The sequence below is a fragment of the Helianthus annuus genome, chromosome 6 (genome assembly GCF_002127325.2).
Source record: "Helianthus annuus cultivar XRQ/B chromosome 6, HanXRQr2.0-SUNRISE, whole genome shotgun sequence".
Lineage (NCBI taxonomy): Eukaryota > Viridiplantae > Streptophyta > Magnoliopsida > Asterales > Asteraceae > Helianthus > Helianthus annuus.
The window spans coordinates 121,255,560-121,273,969 of NC_035438.2; positions in this window are offsets into that span (position 1 = coordinate 121,255,560).

Here is an 18,410-nt window from a genome sequence, read left to right on the forward strand (position 1 = left end):
TTTGCTCGGTATGCTAAACTATGTGCTCGCAAACCATCAATCAATCAATCAGGGCCTATGGTAATGCATTTACACACAGTCAGTTCATGTTGGTCATGTTTCACATACAATCTATGTCATAAAGTGCCTGACAGTTAATCTCATGTATCGTATAAGCAGTTAATCAATTTCATGTCATTCATACCTCACATCAGAGTCTTTCACAGTTTATTCTAATATTCTTATCCAGTAATACACCTAACTGAGTTAATAAGCTTAACTGGATTCTCATATATGTCAGAGTTACATTTTAACAAGGTTACATGCAATACTTAAATCAGTTAACATGCTTCACAGAAACAACATGCCCTCCAGTATTAATAGGTTATACATAATTAACAAACTAATAGAGTTAAGCTCTTAACAACTTAACAGATAACAAAACTCAGATCCAAACATATCAAACATACAAGTCGGACAAGGGTATCGTGCTAAAACTCGGACAACGTTAACCCTTTGAAATTCAGACTCATGAGCATACCTTGTAAGAAATTCGGACAAGGTGATTAAATAAAAGGCAGACATCATCATGCCCCTATAAACTCGGACTCCTTGGGATATATCATTCCAAAAACTCGGATAACACTACCCTTAACAGTCGAATATATATATATCATAATAACTTCGGAACTTGTGCCCTATATATATTAAAAGTTCAGACTTCCTTACAAAAAACATATATGCATGAGTAGAGCTCGGACCATTTCAACCTTTTTACAAAATTCGGATCATCCAAATATCCACAAAAAGTCAGACCCCTTATATAAAGTCGGACTCTAGAAGCTTTGTAATAATTCGGACTATGCCTTCCTTTCTTATTAATTCGGACCGCATATGTTTAAGTCAAAGAGTTCAGACCAATCATATATATTAAATCTCGGACCTTACATCTTTCATAAAGTCGGACTAGGTAAAACAATTTTCTAAAAGTCGGACCCTATTCATCAACATAAAAGTCGGGCAAGCACTTTTGTAATAAAGCTCGGGCAAGGTATTTATTCTTAAAAACTCGGTCCATATATATGTTAATAAACTTCGAACTAAACCCTCATCAAAGGTCGGACCATTATCATTTAAAACTCAGAGTTTTAATCATGCGTGAATTCCCAAAAATCATTGCACAGGGTCAACAGAAAAGTTACGTACTACGATTAAAAACCCTAATTTCATGTATTTGCATTGCACTGTTCGAAACAACAATCAATATTTCTAACATATCATGCATCTAAATCATCAGGCAATTGATTACACTACTAATCAACATCATTACATAATCAATCAGAATTAAATCAGTAATTACAGAACTAGTATATGAAGAACTAGGGTTTACATGAATCACACAATCAACGATTAACAACAAACGATGATTAAACGATTACCTTGGATTGATTCTAGACAAAGAGAGGAAATCAAGAGTGATGAATAACTTGTGCCAATGATGATGATGATGATTGATTTCCAGAGAGAACCAAAGAGAATGAAACTACGTACTTTGTTTTGTGTGCAAATGATTAGTGAAAGGGATTAGGGTTAAGTATCTCTAGGATTTCACTAATTACCCTCTACCTCCCTAAGTACCATATTTTACACATGTACACCATCTCACATCAATTTCACAGTTTCACCACCAAGTTCACATATTTGACAAGTCTTTCTAAATTAACAAACAACCATACACAAATCACACAATACACTTCATTGTATTAAAACGTATGCAATTTCATAGCAACTAATCGCACCAATAATTAACTAAACAAACAAAGAACGTGCAATAAATGCGAAATAGAAATCTTGGAAATTCGAGTTGTCACACCAACTGCTACAATCCCCAAGGCACCCTCCAAAGGAAGGGGAGGCAAGAAAAGAAAAGCCTCTGAAGCTGAGGATCTGCAAGGTCTGCCCTTGATCCGCCAACAATTTCTTGAGTACTTCAATGAGGTAAGGATCACTGTCCCTGCTTGAATATCCTGCTTGTTTGAGGATCACCTGGTCCTGAACTGTCTTTTATCCTCTTTGCAGAAATTTGCTGAGATTGAAGATTACGTGGGGAACGTTGAGGATCAGGATAGGAAGATTGCTGACCTCCAACAGGTTGCACTGCTCAAGGATCTCAAGATTGCCGACCTCCAAAAGGACCTCCAGAATGCCAAAAATGAGACGGCCAAGGTGTTGATCAATGCTGACTACGAGAAGCACGAGATCACCGAGGATGCCAAAGTCTCTGCCGCCATAGCGATGTACAAGACCAAACTGCAGATGGCCTTGGAAGCTCAGGATCCTGATTTTGACAGGAGCAACTGGGATGTGGAAGGCTGGAAGGCAAGGCTGGCTGAGCTGGATGATGAAGAGGAGGTTGAGGAGATGCTGACGATTGAGGCTGGAAGCAGTGGCAAGGATCAAGGTGGTGAAGCAAGTGGAGCCGGAGGTGGTGATGCAGCGAAGGTGTAGGCTGCGTGATTGGGCAATGATGGACACTTCTAGACATAGCCGGAGCCCAATTTTTTAGTTTGATGGTAGTTTTTGTTGAACAATTGTCGGTTTGTACTTTGAACAATAGTTTTAGGATTAAGGATCCAGGATCCTTCAGACAATAGGTAGGATTACAAATGGTGGAGGGATCCTCTATTTGGGGGATGAAGCCATTGTGATCCTGCCGCCTTTTAATTACCTGCATGCTAAGACCGCACAAACAATGGACACCCGTTGCCAACCCATGTGGACGGGCCACGTTTTGCTGGTAGAAACGTGGGTTGGCAATCTTGACAACTTTTGGTGGTTTAATCTTTGTTAATAAAATAACTATAATCTTTTTTGGCTTATCTTGTGTTGTTATCCTTGTTTGTCATTTTAGTTTTCAATTGTTTTGATGTATACTGTCTAAATAAGAAATCTTGGATAAGTTAGATTGAAAATATTTAGGATATGATCCAGGATCAAATATCCTATAGTTGAAAAATCCCAAAAAGTAGTATATTTTAAGGATCACAAGTTTAGTTGTCAAATTACAAGGGTTATTCAAATAAACAATGAACAAAATTAAAATAGTTAAGGATCATACCTGAGGATCCAAGTTAGGATCCTAACCCTTAATACCATAACCAGGATAACTATAAGACAAGCCTTAGAGAGAAGTAAGGATCAGGGATTCTTAGTTGTTGAACTTCAAAGACCTGAAATAGAGCATAACTTGGGACTAAGCCAATATAAGATAAAAGTTAGCAACTGGGGACAAGCCCAAGGATAACTGGGGACAAGCCCAAGGATAACTAGGGACAAGCCCAAGGATAACTGGGGACAAGCCCAAGGATAACTGGGGAAAAGCCCAAGGATCATATGTAAACTGGAGTATGGCCCTAACTGGCGACTATCCAAACTTAGTGACATGAAAATGCCAAAACCTTAGCTAACGTGAAAACGTTAGAAACCTTAGGAACGGATGTATGGTACGTCTACCATTATATGTAGGATCCTAGGTATAGCCAGTACAATGGAATTATCAGCCCCTAAAGCGAGTACTGGTCCCACTGCCATGAACTATACCAGGATCATCATGCGCTACAGGCGGAACTGGGGTCAAGCCCAAACAACTGGGGTCAAACCCAAGTGACTGGTTGCTTTTGTGGATAACCATCCTTTTGCTAAAGATACCTGAACTTGCAAAACTCAGAATCATGTGAGAAGTGGATAAAGGATGCAGGATCCTTATCCTTAGGTGAGAGAGTAAGGAAATGAAATAGTTCAAGATTAGGATGTTTACCACAGTAAGGATCATCTGTGCTTTAAGGATCCTTCAAGGATACTCATGACGTAAGGATCATCTGATCTATAAGGATCCTATTCACATGAAATATTTCTTCAAGTGGACAGCACTCCAGGCTCTTGGTAGCAAATCACCTTCCATGGTCAGCAATCGATATGCCCCCTTTCCTGCCTCAGCTTCAATCAAATAAGGGCCTTCCCATTTTGGTGCCAATTTTCCATCAGCAGGATTGGTGGTATTCTGAAATGCTTTCCTTAACACCATATCACCAATTTGAAACTTCCTGATCCTGACATTTTTGTTGTAAGCACCAGCCATTCTTTGTTGATAACTGGCCATCCTTATCCTAGCCAGATCCCTAGTTTCTTCAATAGTATCCAGGTCTTGAACCAAGTTCTCATCATTTTCCTCAGGATCACGGATACGTGTTCTAGCAGTTGGAACCACCATTTCTGTAGGGATCACTGATTCTGCCCCAAATACCAAAGAGAATGGAGTCTGGCCTGTAGCATTCTTGGGGGTTGTCCTATCAGCCCAAAGCACATAAGGTAGTTCTTCTGCCCATTTCCCTTTTTTGGATCCAAGCTTCTTCTTCAAATTGTTGATGATGATCTTGTTGGATGATTCTGCCTGACCATTAGCTTGTGGGTGGACTAGTGTTGATGTTATCATCTTAATCCCCCAGCTGTCACAAAAGTTAGTAGTTCTGCCCCCAATAAATTGGGAACCATTATCACATATAATTTCAGAAGGGATACCAAATCTAGTAATAATATTTCTTTTAATGAAGGATATAACTTCCTTTTCTCTGACTTGGGCAAAAGCTTCAGCCTCTATCCACTTGGAGAAGTAATCAGTCATAGCAAGCATGAACACTTTTCCACCAGGTGCCTTTGGGAGCTTACCAACTATATCTATACCCCATCTCATAAATGGTCAAGAGGAGGATATAGGATGCAAGAATTCGGCCGGCTGATGAAGGATATTGCTGTGTCTTTGACAAGGATCACACTCTTAGCATATTCCATAGCATCTCTTTTCATAGTTGGCCAGTAGTATCCTGTCCTCAGGATCCTTGAGAATAATGCCCTGTGTCACACCCCGACCACGTAGGACAACAAACCGTGGCGGAAACATCGGGGAGTGTTGTAACAGAAGCAATCGTTTCACAACCATGGATACAAAAAGTGTTTTGTTTTATTGATAATATTAAGCATTGCATTGTCTTAACATAGAATAAACAAGTTTTATATTGTCTATCATAGTTATTATGTCACTAAGGCCTCGTCCAGATCCTATGTGACGCATGCATCCTAGTAGTCATTCAAGCATCAACACCGGAAACATATGTAAAAGCTTAGTCAGCAAAGAAATGCTGGCGAGTACATAGGTTTTATAGGAGTGTCGAATTCATGGCTAGTTTAAGTGTTGCAATACTTTATTTAAAACTTTGTTTTGAAAAGAGTATAATATTGCAACTTAATTGACCAACTTGAATCAAGCGGGTTATAGTTTATAAAACCTCGTAGCCATGACTCTTAACCCAAAAACCTTTGCTTTAGAACACGAACTTGTAAAACATCTTGCAAAAGCTCGTTAAAAACTCGTATAGTTTATATCTCTTAGAAAAACATCGTTGTGTGATATCGTTTCAAAATCGTTTACCCAAGTGAACTAAATAACGCCACGATATGTAATATGATGAAAACACTTATATATAAGAAGTACCAACGGCGTATCTACCATGTTTTCACCACATTACACCCGTCTCGTTATCTAAACACTTAACCAAAAACCAATCGCTTATCGTAATCGTTTGACATCGTTTCCAAGTCGTCCCCAAATCGTTTACTTGTTTCACCTCGTGTATCTCGTTTCAAATCGTTTAACTCGTCTCAAAATCGTATTCGTTTTAATAGTGAAACTACTTTTGGTCGTCTCGCTAACAACATTCAAACCTGTGTGACTCGATTATTGTTCAACTCGTTTTCGCATTAACAAACCTCCAAAGGGTAAGTTAAAAATTATCAGATTCAGTCGTTACCCACAACCCCCACACATAACCATGGGTGTAGTGCAATAACGGGATTTGTCAGATCCTATGGTACCATAACCTAATACTGGTTGGCTTGATCAATGTTAATGAATGTCATTCGTTATGTAATTACAACCAACAAGTCGTGTACACCTCATCGAAATCGTTATTAGTTTTGTATAAACCACCTTAATCGTTTTTGAAACCATCGTGAAAACATCGAAATCGTTATTAGTTTTGTATAAACCACCTTAATCGTTTTTGAAACCATCGTGAAAACATCGAAATCGTTATTAGTTTTGTATAAACCACCTTAATCGTTTTTGAAACCATCGTGAAAACATCGAAATCGTTTTGATACATATGAATCACCCCAAAACAATTGAAAACAGTAAAATAGGGGAACTATGTACTCACCTTGGGTGCGTTTTTTAAATGTTAACACAATCCCTCAAATTGTTTATGCGTCCTAAATAAAGTAAGGATGATTTTAATAATCAAAATTCACATAAATACCGAAGTTTCTCCGATACTTAGAATTTTCACATAACTTTGAGTTTTCTCGTAAAGTTATTATTTTTGATTATTTTGGTGTATTTGTATATATACATATACTCAAGCGTAACACGTATAATCTTGTCAACACTAACACATCATCATACACATATTGTAAAATACATAGCACATTGTGACACATTAAATTTACTCATGAACAACTCATTATAGTTATGTCGAAAAACACTTATTTTAGCGTTTCGGTAACATTTTTGAGCGTCGGAAGCCACGTATGACTAACCAAACATAAAGTAAACTTAATATAAGTTAAAATACTTATTTTTATACCAAAAATATCAGTTTGGTTACTGATCTAAAACAGTTTTGTAAAAGTCCTCCGAAAAGGCGATTTTTAACCGTTTTACCGCATAGTTTTGCATCAAACGTTTCCCGAACCATCCCAAATCGAATCGACTTGAAATTTTGACACAACCCATGTTATTTACTGAATAAAATAATGGTTATACTCACAATAGTGCAGGTCTTAAATAGAGCATATAAATCATGCAAATTTCACATATTTTATCACTTTTTAAGCTATATGTACAACATGCAATGCTACCAAACCTATGTCAAAGTTTCATGCCATTATATTACACCAAGTAATGTTATTTTTAGTGTTTATAATCTGTTCAAAATCACTTTTGTCATACAACCATTTTTTTTATCACTTCTTGAGCTTTAAATCAACATATTCCTTCATGTACAAGTGTCTAAAGCACACTATCATATCATCATCTTTTCATATGAGTTTAGATGCATCAAATATGTGATTTATTCATGTTATTTGCCGATGTACTTGAACATTTAACATATCATACATAGATCATCAATCACTTGCATTTAATTTATTATTCAAGAACATGCAACAACATAAACAAGTACTTAAGAAATCAAACTTCAAGACTCATACACACATATATATATGTACGGTCACATACATATATACACTCCACCATTTTTATTAGTATCAAGACCCATTTCATTTTAGTTCTCAAGTTTGGTGAAAATTCCAAGATTCAAGAGAGCTTCAATTCATCAAGAACAACCAAGAATCGAAAGTATGACTAAAAAAAATGTTATACCTTCAAGATTCAAGTAGGTTATGGGATGAGATTTTAATGATAGAAGCTTGAAATCACTTGAATACACCTTGGAAACCCCTTTGATTTTTCACACCAACTTGAATTTGGCTTGAAATGGTGTTGGAATTGGATGAATGAAGTTGGAAGATGGAAGTAAGGTGGTGGTGGGATGCTTACGGTTTTGGAGAGAGGGAGGAGAGAAGAAGTTGAGTGTTGTAGAGTATAAAATGATCTATGGAAGATATGGAAATAAATAGAACAAGATCTTGTAAAATCCAAATAAAATCTAATAAAATCCAAGAATATCAAAGTGTATCAAGTAAGATATAGGAAAATATATGGTGGGGTCCCCATATATTAAATTCGTAAGTTTGTATATGGGGGGGGGGGGGGTTTAAATGTAATTTTGTTGGTAAATAGGATAGAAGTAGGTGTTTAACTGGGTACCGGGTATTTTATCTAGCGTTTAAATCCCGGTTTATGGCGTTCTAAATTATTTTTATTATTCTATAAAAATAAACTCGCCAAAATATTACTGAAATAAATTTCAGTTGTCAAGATTGGATGCGTTGTCTGCGTTTTGCAGTATAAGCACTATGTTGCGCAGAAACACGCGGTACACGCTTACACTTGAAAAATAACGTTTTTAGGCATTTCGATTTATTTTTCAACATGGACCTGATTAAAAATAAATTTTTAATCATAACAGAATATTTTTGGGATTTAAATATTATCCGGGCGGTCACCAACGTTCGCTTCGCAGTTTTGTCGTAATTAGTTCTCTAATTCAAATAGTCATGTTTTTGCCATACCGAATCCTTCAAAACTTATTTCTAAGTTATGTAAAGGATATTTAGGGTATGTTTGGCTTACGTCACAGTTCCGGAGTGTATGTTGCGTTAAACTGATTGCGTTTAAGCACCAGTTTGCGTATAACCTTCCAGAAGGTGATCTAAAGCTTGAAATCGGAATCGAATCAAATTGTAAAATTGTCAAACACAAATACACATATATTAACACTAAAGCACATTGTTTTATTGATAGTCACCATTGTTTTACATCGTACAGAGATTACAGAACACAGTTGTCACAGTCTCCCCTACTTTAGGAAATTTCGTCCCGAAATTTTATTTAGAGGAAACTTGTGAAAGCTTGAAACATGAAGTCGAAAAGATAAAACAACACCGGTTAGGGTTCCGAACTTCTAGTAACTTTAAATAACATTATGCTTGCAAGGCAAGAGGGACACTTATATACAGGTATATGAAGCGTCATTGGTGCGTCCACCGTACCTTCATTACATTGTTCACATTTTGTTATTGTTGTTACTATTGGTTCTTACACATGATAAATCTTACTGTGGTTTCCGTGCACTGAATTTTTATAATTACGTACGCGTCCATAATTACGTAATTCCTTGCATAGTCCACACAGTGCATTTAATAATGTGTAGGGGAAAAACCAAATGAATGAACCTGTGATGAGTGTGACTGGGCCACCATAGGGTCCTTTCAGCTGTATCATCACATGCCACTCTTAACCAGATTCTGAATCAATCTTTAACTAGACCACTCAAGGGTCTATTTTCGAGTCATGGAATTGTACTATATAATCCAAAGGTCTTAACTACCACGTAGGAACCCATCAAGGATTTAAGATAGTACCTTTTGATATCCTATTATGAATCCCTCATATGAGGATATTATGGAACACCTAAACACATAATCGCATTAATCGTTTAACTTGACCTTTAATTTGTTATCTTTGGACACGTGAAAAATCGGATGAATATTTCCAAGCTCTGGAGGTAGCTCTAGTCGATAGGCAACTTTCCCAATTCTTTCCACAATCTTGAATGGTCCCACATATCGAGGTGCAAGTTTTCCTTTCTTTCCAAATCTCACGACTCCTTTCCAAGGTGAAACCTTGAGCAGGACACGGTCTCCGACTTGAAAGTCTAAGGGCTTGCGTCCTAAATCCGCATAACTCTTTTGACGGCTTCTAGCTGTCACAAGATTATCGCGAATTTTCTTGATTTTGTCCGTTGTTTCCAGAACGAGCTCAGGTCCAGTAAGCTGAGCTTCACCGGCCTCGTTCCAACAGACAGGTGAACGACATTTTCGACCGTAGAGAGCTTCGAATGGTGCCATTTTAATGCTAGCATGATAACTATTGTTTTAAGAGAACTCGATCATTGGCAGATGAGAATCCCAATTACCACCAAAGTCTATCACGCATGCTCTAAGCATATCCTCCAAAGTTTGAATTGTCCTCTCGGATTGACCATCTGTTTGGGGATGATAAGCAGTGCTTAGATTTAGTTGGGTTCCCATAGCCGATTGCATGGTTTTCCAGAAATGAGATGAAAGTCGAGCATCACGATCAGAAATGATATCCAAAGGAACACCATGTCGTGAAACAATATCATCAACATAAATCTTTGCAAGTTTATCAGCAGATAGGTCCTTGCGAATCGGGAGAAAATGAGCTGACTTCGTTAATCGATCGATAACAACCCAGATAGCATCATGACCTTTAGAAGTACGCGGTAGCTTGGTGATGAGATCCATTGCCATGCTCTCCCACTTCCAAACCGGTATCTCTGGTTGTACAAGCAAACCAGAAGGTCGTTGATGTTCAGCCTTGACTTTAAGACAAGTTAGGCATTTCGATACGTACAAGGCAACGTCTTTCTTCATACCAGGCCATCAGAACTTAGTACGAAGATCCTTGTACATTTTATCAGCACCAGGATGGATAGAATATCGGGACTTGTGAGATTCGTCCATCACTAGGGTGCGGAGATCGTCTTGTTTTGGGACCCATAAACGATCCTTGAAATAAAGCAAACCATCGCTTTTTGCTTCGAGTTTAAGCTCAAGCTGATGTGGTAATTCCATAACCATCAACTTCTGTGAAACAAAAAAAATTGATGAGCTTGAAGAACACGAGATTGAAGATCAGATAGTGTTTGAACGGAATGAAGCTTGACTCGCTCTTTTCGACTAAGTGCATCGGCCACGACATTCGCCTTACCAGGATGGTAGCGAATTCCGCAATCGTAATCGTTCAAGAGTTCAACCCAACGTCGTTGCCTCATGTTCAGCTCTTTCTGATTAAGAATATGCTGAAGACTTTTGTGGTCTGTGAAAACCACACACTTCGTTCCATAGAGGTAGAGTCTCCAGATCTTAAGCGTGAAAACCACAGCTCCTAACTCGAGATCATGAGTCGTATAGTTCTTCTCGTGGATTTTCAGCTGTCGAGATGCATATGCAATAACTTTACCTCGTTGCATGAGGACGCAACCAAGGCCTAAGTTGAATGCATCGCAATAGACAACGAAATCATCGTTTCCCTCGGGCAGAGATAGAACAGGAGCATTACATAACTTCTGCTTCAGCGTTTGGAACGCTTCTTCTTGCTTGGGTCCCCACTCAAAAGGCTTATTCTTCTGAGTCAAAGCTGTGAGTGGAACCGCAATCTTCGAGAAATTTGAAATGAATCGACAATAATAACCAGCAAGACCAAGAAAAGATCGAATCTCTGTCGGCGTTGTCGGTGGCGTACTCCAATCCTTAATAGCAACAATCTTGGATGGATCCACATGAATACCCTGCTCGTCGACTATATGACCTAGAAACTGAACTTCTTTAAGCCAGAATTCACACTTGGAGAATTTAGCGAAAAGTTGTTCCTTCTTAAGGAGTTCCAACGTTAAGCGAAGGTGCTGCTCGTGATCGGCTCGAGTCTTCGAATAAATGAGGATATCGTCGATGAACACAATAATGAACTTATCTAAATAATGTTTACAGACCCTATTCATTAAGTCCATAAAGATAGCTGGAGCATTCGTCAAGCCAAAAGGCATGACTGTGAACTCGTAATGCCCATATCTCGTGCGGAAAGCCGTTTTGGGAATATCTTCTTCGAGAACACGAAGTTGATGATACCCAGAACGCAGATCGATCTTAGAAAAACATGAAGCACCTTGCAGCTGGTCAAAGAGATCATCAATTCATGGTAGGGGATATCGATTCTTGATGGTAAGCTTATTAAGCTCACGATAATCGATACACATTCGAAAAGACCCATCTTTCTTTTTCACGAAGAGGACAGGAGCTCCCCAAGGTGAATAACTCGGACGGATGAATCCTTTATCAGATAACTCTTGAAGCTGTTTCGATAACTCTTGCATCTCTAACGGTGCAAGACGATAAGGTGCTTTCGCAATCGGGTTGGCATTAGGTACCAGGTCGATATGAAACTCAACTTGACGAACTGGAGGCAAACCAGGCAGTTCATCGGGAAACACCTCTGGATAATCCCGAACAATCGGAATATCCTGGATACTCTTACTTTTGCTTCTCTCCTCGGTGACATGTGCTAGAAAAGCAACATATCCCTTTCTCAAATATCTTTGGGCCTTTGTACACGACATAAGCTTCAAACCGCCAGATGGCTTCTCTCCACGAACTTCCAAAACATCGCCAGACGGAAGAGGAATACGAACAATCTTATCGAAACAAACCACCTCAGCGTGGTGTTTGGTTAACCAATCCATTCCAATGATGATGCCAAAGCTTCCAAGTTGCATTGGCGTGAGGTCGATAGGAAAAAGATGGCTATCAAGGTTTAACTGACAATCACGAATAACAGAATCGAGAACAAGAGGTTTACCAGTAGCAACTTCGACAGATAAGGGTTTCCTTAATTTAGTTCTAGGTATCGCAAGCAAAGGTTCAAAAGATAACGAAACAAAACTTCGATCGGCACCAGAATAAAAAAGAATAGATGCGGGTTGATTATTAACAAGAAACGTACCGTTGACAACGAAGGTACCATTGACAACGAGGTTGTCAACTCTAGCCTCGTTTGCATTCAGATTGAATGCTCGTCCACGAGCGGGATCCATCATTGGAAAAACAAAAGAGGCATTGAAAACATCGACAAAACACAATAAAAGCGATCATTAGTTCGTTACCTCAAACAAACAAATGACACGCAGTGACTAATCAAAGTAAATGAATCAAAATAATGTATCGCGAAGACATGCTCGCCTATAAGTGAACACTCACCCCAAGAGTTCCCAGGTAAGAGTGACTGGTCCGATTATGTGGATTTGTACGAACACTCTAGCCTTAGACAGAAAACTCAGGGTACAGGCATTCACTCTTCCAGTTTGCACGTGTTCACATTATTTTAACCCAAACTTTGACGAGATTTTGAAAATTCAAAAGGCACTAATCCAAATATGAATCAAACTGGAAGGGTTCAAAACCATAAAACAGAGGGTTCAAAACCTAGTAATCAATCATCCTAGAACAGATGATTAATTTTCGAAGCATATTCGGATTTGTGTTCTCGTTGTGGTTATCACCTAAGGATAGGTGACGGTATTGTTATAAAATCTAAACACAAGTAAACTTGTGTTAGGGTCCTAAAGTTATAGTCTAGGTCAAGCGTTACTAATAACCTAATTCCCTATAACCATTGGCTCTGATACCAACTTTCTTCTGTCACACCCCGACCACGTAGGACAACAAACCGTGGCGGAAACATCGGGGAGTGTTGTAACAGAAGCAATCGTTTCACAACCATGGATACAAAAAGTGTTTTGTTTTATTGATAATATTAAGCATTGCATTGTCTTAACATAGAATAAACAAGTTTTATATTGTCTATCATAGTTATTATGTCACTAAGGCCTCGTCCAGATCCTATGTGACGCATGCATCCTAGTAGTCATTCAAGCATCAACACCGGAAACATATGTAAAAGCTTAGTCAGCAAAGAAATGCTGGCGAGTACATAGGTTTTATAGGAGTGTCGAATTCATGGCTAGTTTAAGTGTTGCAATACTTTATTTAAAACTTTGTTTTGAAAAGAGTATAATATTGCAACTTAATTGACCAACTTGAATCAAGCGGGTTATAGTTTATAAAACCTCGTAGCCATGACTCTTAACCCAAAAACCTTTGCTTTAGAACACGAACTTGTAAAACATCTTGCAAAAGCTCGTTAAAAACTCGTATAGTTTATATCTCTTAGAAAAACATCGTTGTGTGATATCGTTTCAAAATCGTTTACCCAAGTGAACTAAATAACGCCACGATATGTAATATGATGAAAACACTTATATATAAGAAGTACCAACGGCGTATCTACCATGTTTTCACCACATTACACCCGTCTCGTTATCTAAACACTTAACCAAAAACCAATCGCTTATCGTAATCGTTTGACATCGTTTCCAAGTCGTCCCCAAATCGTTTACTTGTTTCACCTCGTGTATCTCGTTTCAAATCGTTTAACTCGTCTCAAAATCGTATTCGTTTTAATAGTGAAACTACTTTTGGTCGTCTCGCTAACAACATTCAAACCTGTGTGACTCGATTATTGTTCAACTCGTTTTCGCATTAACAAACCTCCAAAGGGTAAGTTAAAAATTATCAGATTCAGTCGTTACCCACAACCCCCACACATAACCATGGGTGTAGTGCAATAACGGGATTTGTCAGATCCTATGGTACCATAACCTAATACTGGTTGGCTTGATCAATGTTAATGAATGTCATTCGTTATGTAATTACAACCAACAAGTCGTGTACACCTCATCGAAATCGTTATTAGTTTTGTATAAACCACCTTAATCGTTTTTGAAACCATCGTGAAAACATCGAAATCGTTATTAGTTTTGTATAAACCACCTTAATCGTTTTTGAAACCATCGTGAAAACATCGAAATCGTTATTAGTTTTGTATAAACCACCTTAATCGTTTTTGAAACCATCGTGAAAACATCGAAATCGTTTTGATACATATGAATCACCCCAAAACAATTGAAAACAGTAAAATAGGGGAACTATGTACTCACCTTGGGTGCGTTTTTTAAATGTTAACACAATCCCTCAAATTGTTTATGCGTCCTAAATAAAGTAAGGATGATTTTAATAATCAAAATTCACATAAATACCGAAGTTTCTCCGATACTTAGAATTTTCACATAACTTTGAGTTTTCTCGTAAAGTTATTATTTTTGATTATTTTGGTGTATTTGTATATATACATATACTCAAGCGTAACACGTATAATCTTGTCAACACTAACACATCATCATACACATATTGTAAAATACATAGCACATTGTGACACATTAAATTTACTCATGAACAACTCATTATAGTTATGTCGAAAAACACTTATTTTAGCGTTTCGGTAACATTTTTGAGCGTCGGAAGCCACGTATGACTAACCAAACATAAAGTAAACTTAATATAAGTTAAAATACTTATTTTTATACCAAAAATATCAGTTTGGTTACTGATCTAAAACAGTTTTGTAAAAGTCCTCCGAAAAGGCGATTTTTAACCGTTTTACCGCATAGTTTTGCATCAAACGTTTCCCGAACCATCCCAAATCGAATCGACTTGAAATTTTGACACAACCCATGTTATTTACTGAATAAAATAATGGTTATACTCACAATAGTGCAGGTCTTAAATAGAGCATATAAATCATGCAAATTTCACATATTTTATCACTTTTTAAGCTATATGTACAACATGCAATGCTACCAAACCTATGTCAAAGTTTCATGCCATTATATTACACCAAGTAATGTTATTTTTAGTGTTTATAATCTGTTCAAAATCACTTTTGTCATACAACCATTTTTTTTTATCACTTCTTGAGCTTTAAATCAACATATTCCTTCATGTACAAGTGTCTAAAGCACACTATCATATCATCATCTTTTCATATGAGTTTAGATGCATCAAATATGTGATTTATTCATGTTATTTGCCGATGTACTTGAACATTTAACATATCATACATAGATCATCAATCACTTGCATTTAATTTATTATTCAAGAACATGCAACAACATAAACAAGTACTTAAGAAATCAAACTTCAAGACTCATACACACATATATATATGTACGGTCACATACATATATACACTCCACCATTTTTATTAGTATCAAGACCCATTTCATTTTAGTTCTCAAGTTTGGTGAAAATTCCAAGATTCAAGAGAGCTTCAATTCATCAAGAACAACCAAGAATCGAAAGTATGACTAAAAAAAATGTTATACCTTCAAGATTCAAGTAGGTTATGGGATGAGATTTTAATGATAGAAGCTTGAAATCACTTGAATACACCTTGGAAACCCCTTTGATTTTTCACACCAACTTGAATTTGGCTTGAAATGGTGTTGGAATTGGATGAATGAAGTTGGAAGATGGAAGTAAGGTGGTGGTGGGATGCTTACGGTTTTGGAGAGAGGGAGGAGAGAAGAAGTTGAGTGTTGTAGAGTATAAAATGATCTATGGAAGATATGGAAATAAATAGAACAAGATCTTGTAAAATCCAAATAAAATCTAATAAAATCCAAGAATATCAAAGTGTATCAAGTAAGATATAGGAAAATATATGGTGGGGTCCCCATATATTAAATTCGTAAGTTTGTATATGGGGGGGGGGGTTTAAATGTAATTTTGTTGGTAAATAGGATAGAAGTAGGTGTTTAACTGGGTACCGGGTATTTTATCTAGCGTTTAAATCCCGGTTTATGGCGTTCTAAATTATTTTTATTATTCTATAAAAATAAACTCGCCAAAATATTACTGAAATAAATTTCAGTTGTCAAGATTGGATGCGTTGTCTGCGTTTTGCAGTATAAGCACTATGTTGCGCAGAAACACGCGGTACACGCTTACACTTGAAAAATAACGTTTTTAGGCATTTCGATTTATTTTTCAACATGGACCTGATTAAAAATAAATTTTTAATCATAACAGAATATTTTTGGGATTTAAATATTATCCGGGCGGTCACCAACGTTCGCTTCGCAGTTTTGTCGTAATTAGTTCTCTAATTCAAATAGTCATGTTTTTGCCATACCGAATCCTTCAAAACTTATTTCTAAGTTATGTAAAGGATATTTAGGGTATGTTTGGCTTACGTCACAGTTCCGGAGTGTATGTTGCGTTAAACTGATTGCGTTTAAGCACCAGTTTGCGTATAACCTTCCAGAAGGTGATCTAAAGCTTGAAATCGGAATCGAATCAAATTGTAAAATTGTCAAACACAAATACACATATATTAACACTAAAGCACATTGTTTTATTGATAGTCACCATTGTTTTACATCGTACAGAGATTACAGAACACAGTTGTCACACCCTGCCCCCAGTGTGGTTTCTACAATCTCCTTCATGGAAGTCTTTTAAAACTTCTTGGATTTCAGGATCCTCAATGCATCTTAAATATGGTCCTGCAAGAGATCGCTTATACAACATATTATTTAAAATTGTGAATTGAGATACCTTAACTTTGAAAGCTCTAGGGTTTTCTCATGTAGGAATCTCTCCATGTTGTAAGTATCTCATGATTGGCGGGATCCATGATCCTGATCCTGAATGAGATCGAGTATCCTTACTAGGGATAATTGTAGAATCCTCTCCTATTTCCATGGCCATATGATCCTTGATGGCAGGAGCCAGGATATGGATAATGGGGATACTTATATCCTCTGGGATCTTCAAAGATGATCCTAAATTAGCCAATGCATCAGCTTCTGTATTTTCTTCCCTTGGTACCTGTGTCAAACTAAAGGAAACAAAAGAGAGTGCCAATTCTTTGACTATCTCTAAATATTTGGTTAGCTTTTCACCTTTAACAGCATAGGATCCATTAAAGTGATTAGTGATTAACAATGAATCTACATGTACCTCAAGATACCTGATCCCCATATGCTTAGCAATTTGCAAACCGGCTATCAAGGCTTCATACTCAGCCTCATTGTTAGTGGTTTGGAACTCACAAGCTATAGAGTGGGGTATTATGTCCCCATGTGGCGATTTTAGTAGTATTCCAAGCCCTGTTCCTTTGACATTTGAGGATCCATCAGTATAGAGTATCCAAGGATCCTTGGTCTCCTCTAGCTGCTGGACTTCTAACTCAGCTTCCTTTTGCAAATCACTACTGAAATCAGCCACAAAGTCAGCTAACGCTTGGGATTTAATGGCTGTCCTAGGCTCATATCTTATATCATATGCACTAAGCTTCACTGCCCACTTAGCCATCCTTCCTGACATTTCAGGTTTCGTGAGGACATTCTTAATTGGAAAATTAGTTTTAACAATAATAACATGAGTTTCAAAATAATGTCTTAATTTAGTGGATGCCATAATTAAAGCGAGGATAAGCTTTTCTAGGTGTGAATACCTGGATTCAGCATCAAGTAAACTCTTACATAATAGACAGGATGTTGTGTACCTTCGTGATCCTTAACAAGGACTGCACTTACTGCTTTTAAGGATACTGCAAGATATAAGGATAGCACATCTCCTTTTTCTGGTTTCATCAAGGCCGGGGCTGAGGATAGGTAATCCTTGAGAGCTCTTAAGGCACTTTCATGCTTCTCAGTCCACTCAAATTTCTTGTTCTTCCTTAGGATGTCATAGAATTCCTTGCATTTCTCTGAGGATTTGGATATAAATCTGTTCAAAGCTGCGATCCTGTCTGTTAGCCTTTGGACATCCTTAGCATTGGCAAGAGATTTGATATTCACCAAAGCGTTGATTTGTTCCGGGCTGGCTTCAATACCTCTCTTTGTCACCATATATCCTAAGAATTTACCCGCTTTAACACCAAAGTGACATTTTGAAGGATTAAGTTTCATGTTATATTTGTCAAGGATATCGAATGCTTCCTCCAAGTCCCTCAGGTGATCCTCAGCTTTTATGGATTTTACCACCATATCATCAATGTAAACCTCCATAGTTTGTCCAATCTGATCCTTGAACATCATATTCACCAGCCTTTGATAAGTTGCACCTGCATTCCTTAGTCCAAATGGCATAGCAATATAACAATATATACCGGTTGGAGTCATAAAGGCCGTATCCTCTTGATCAGATGGTTC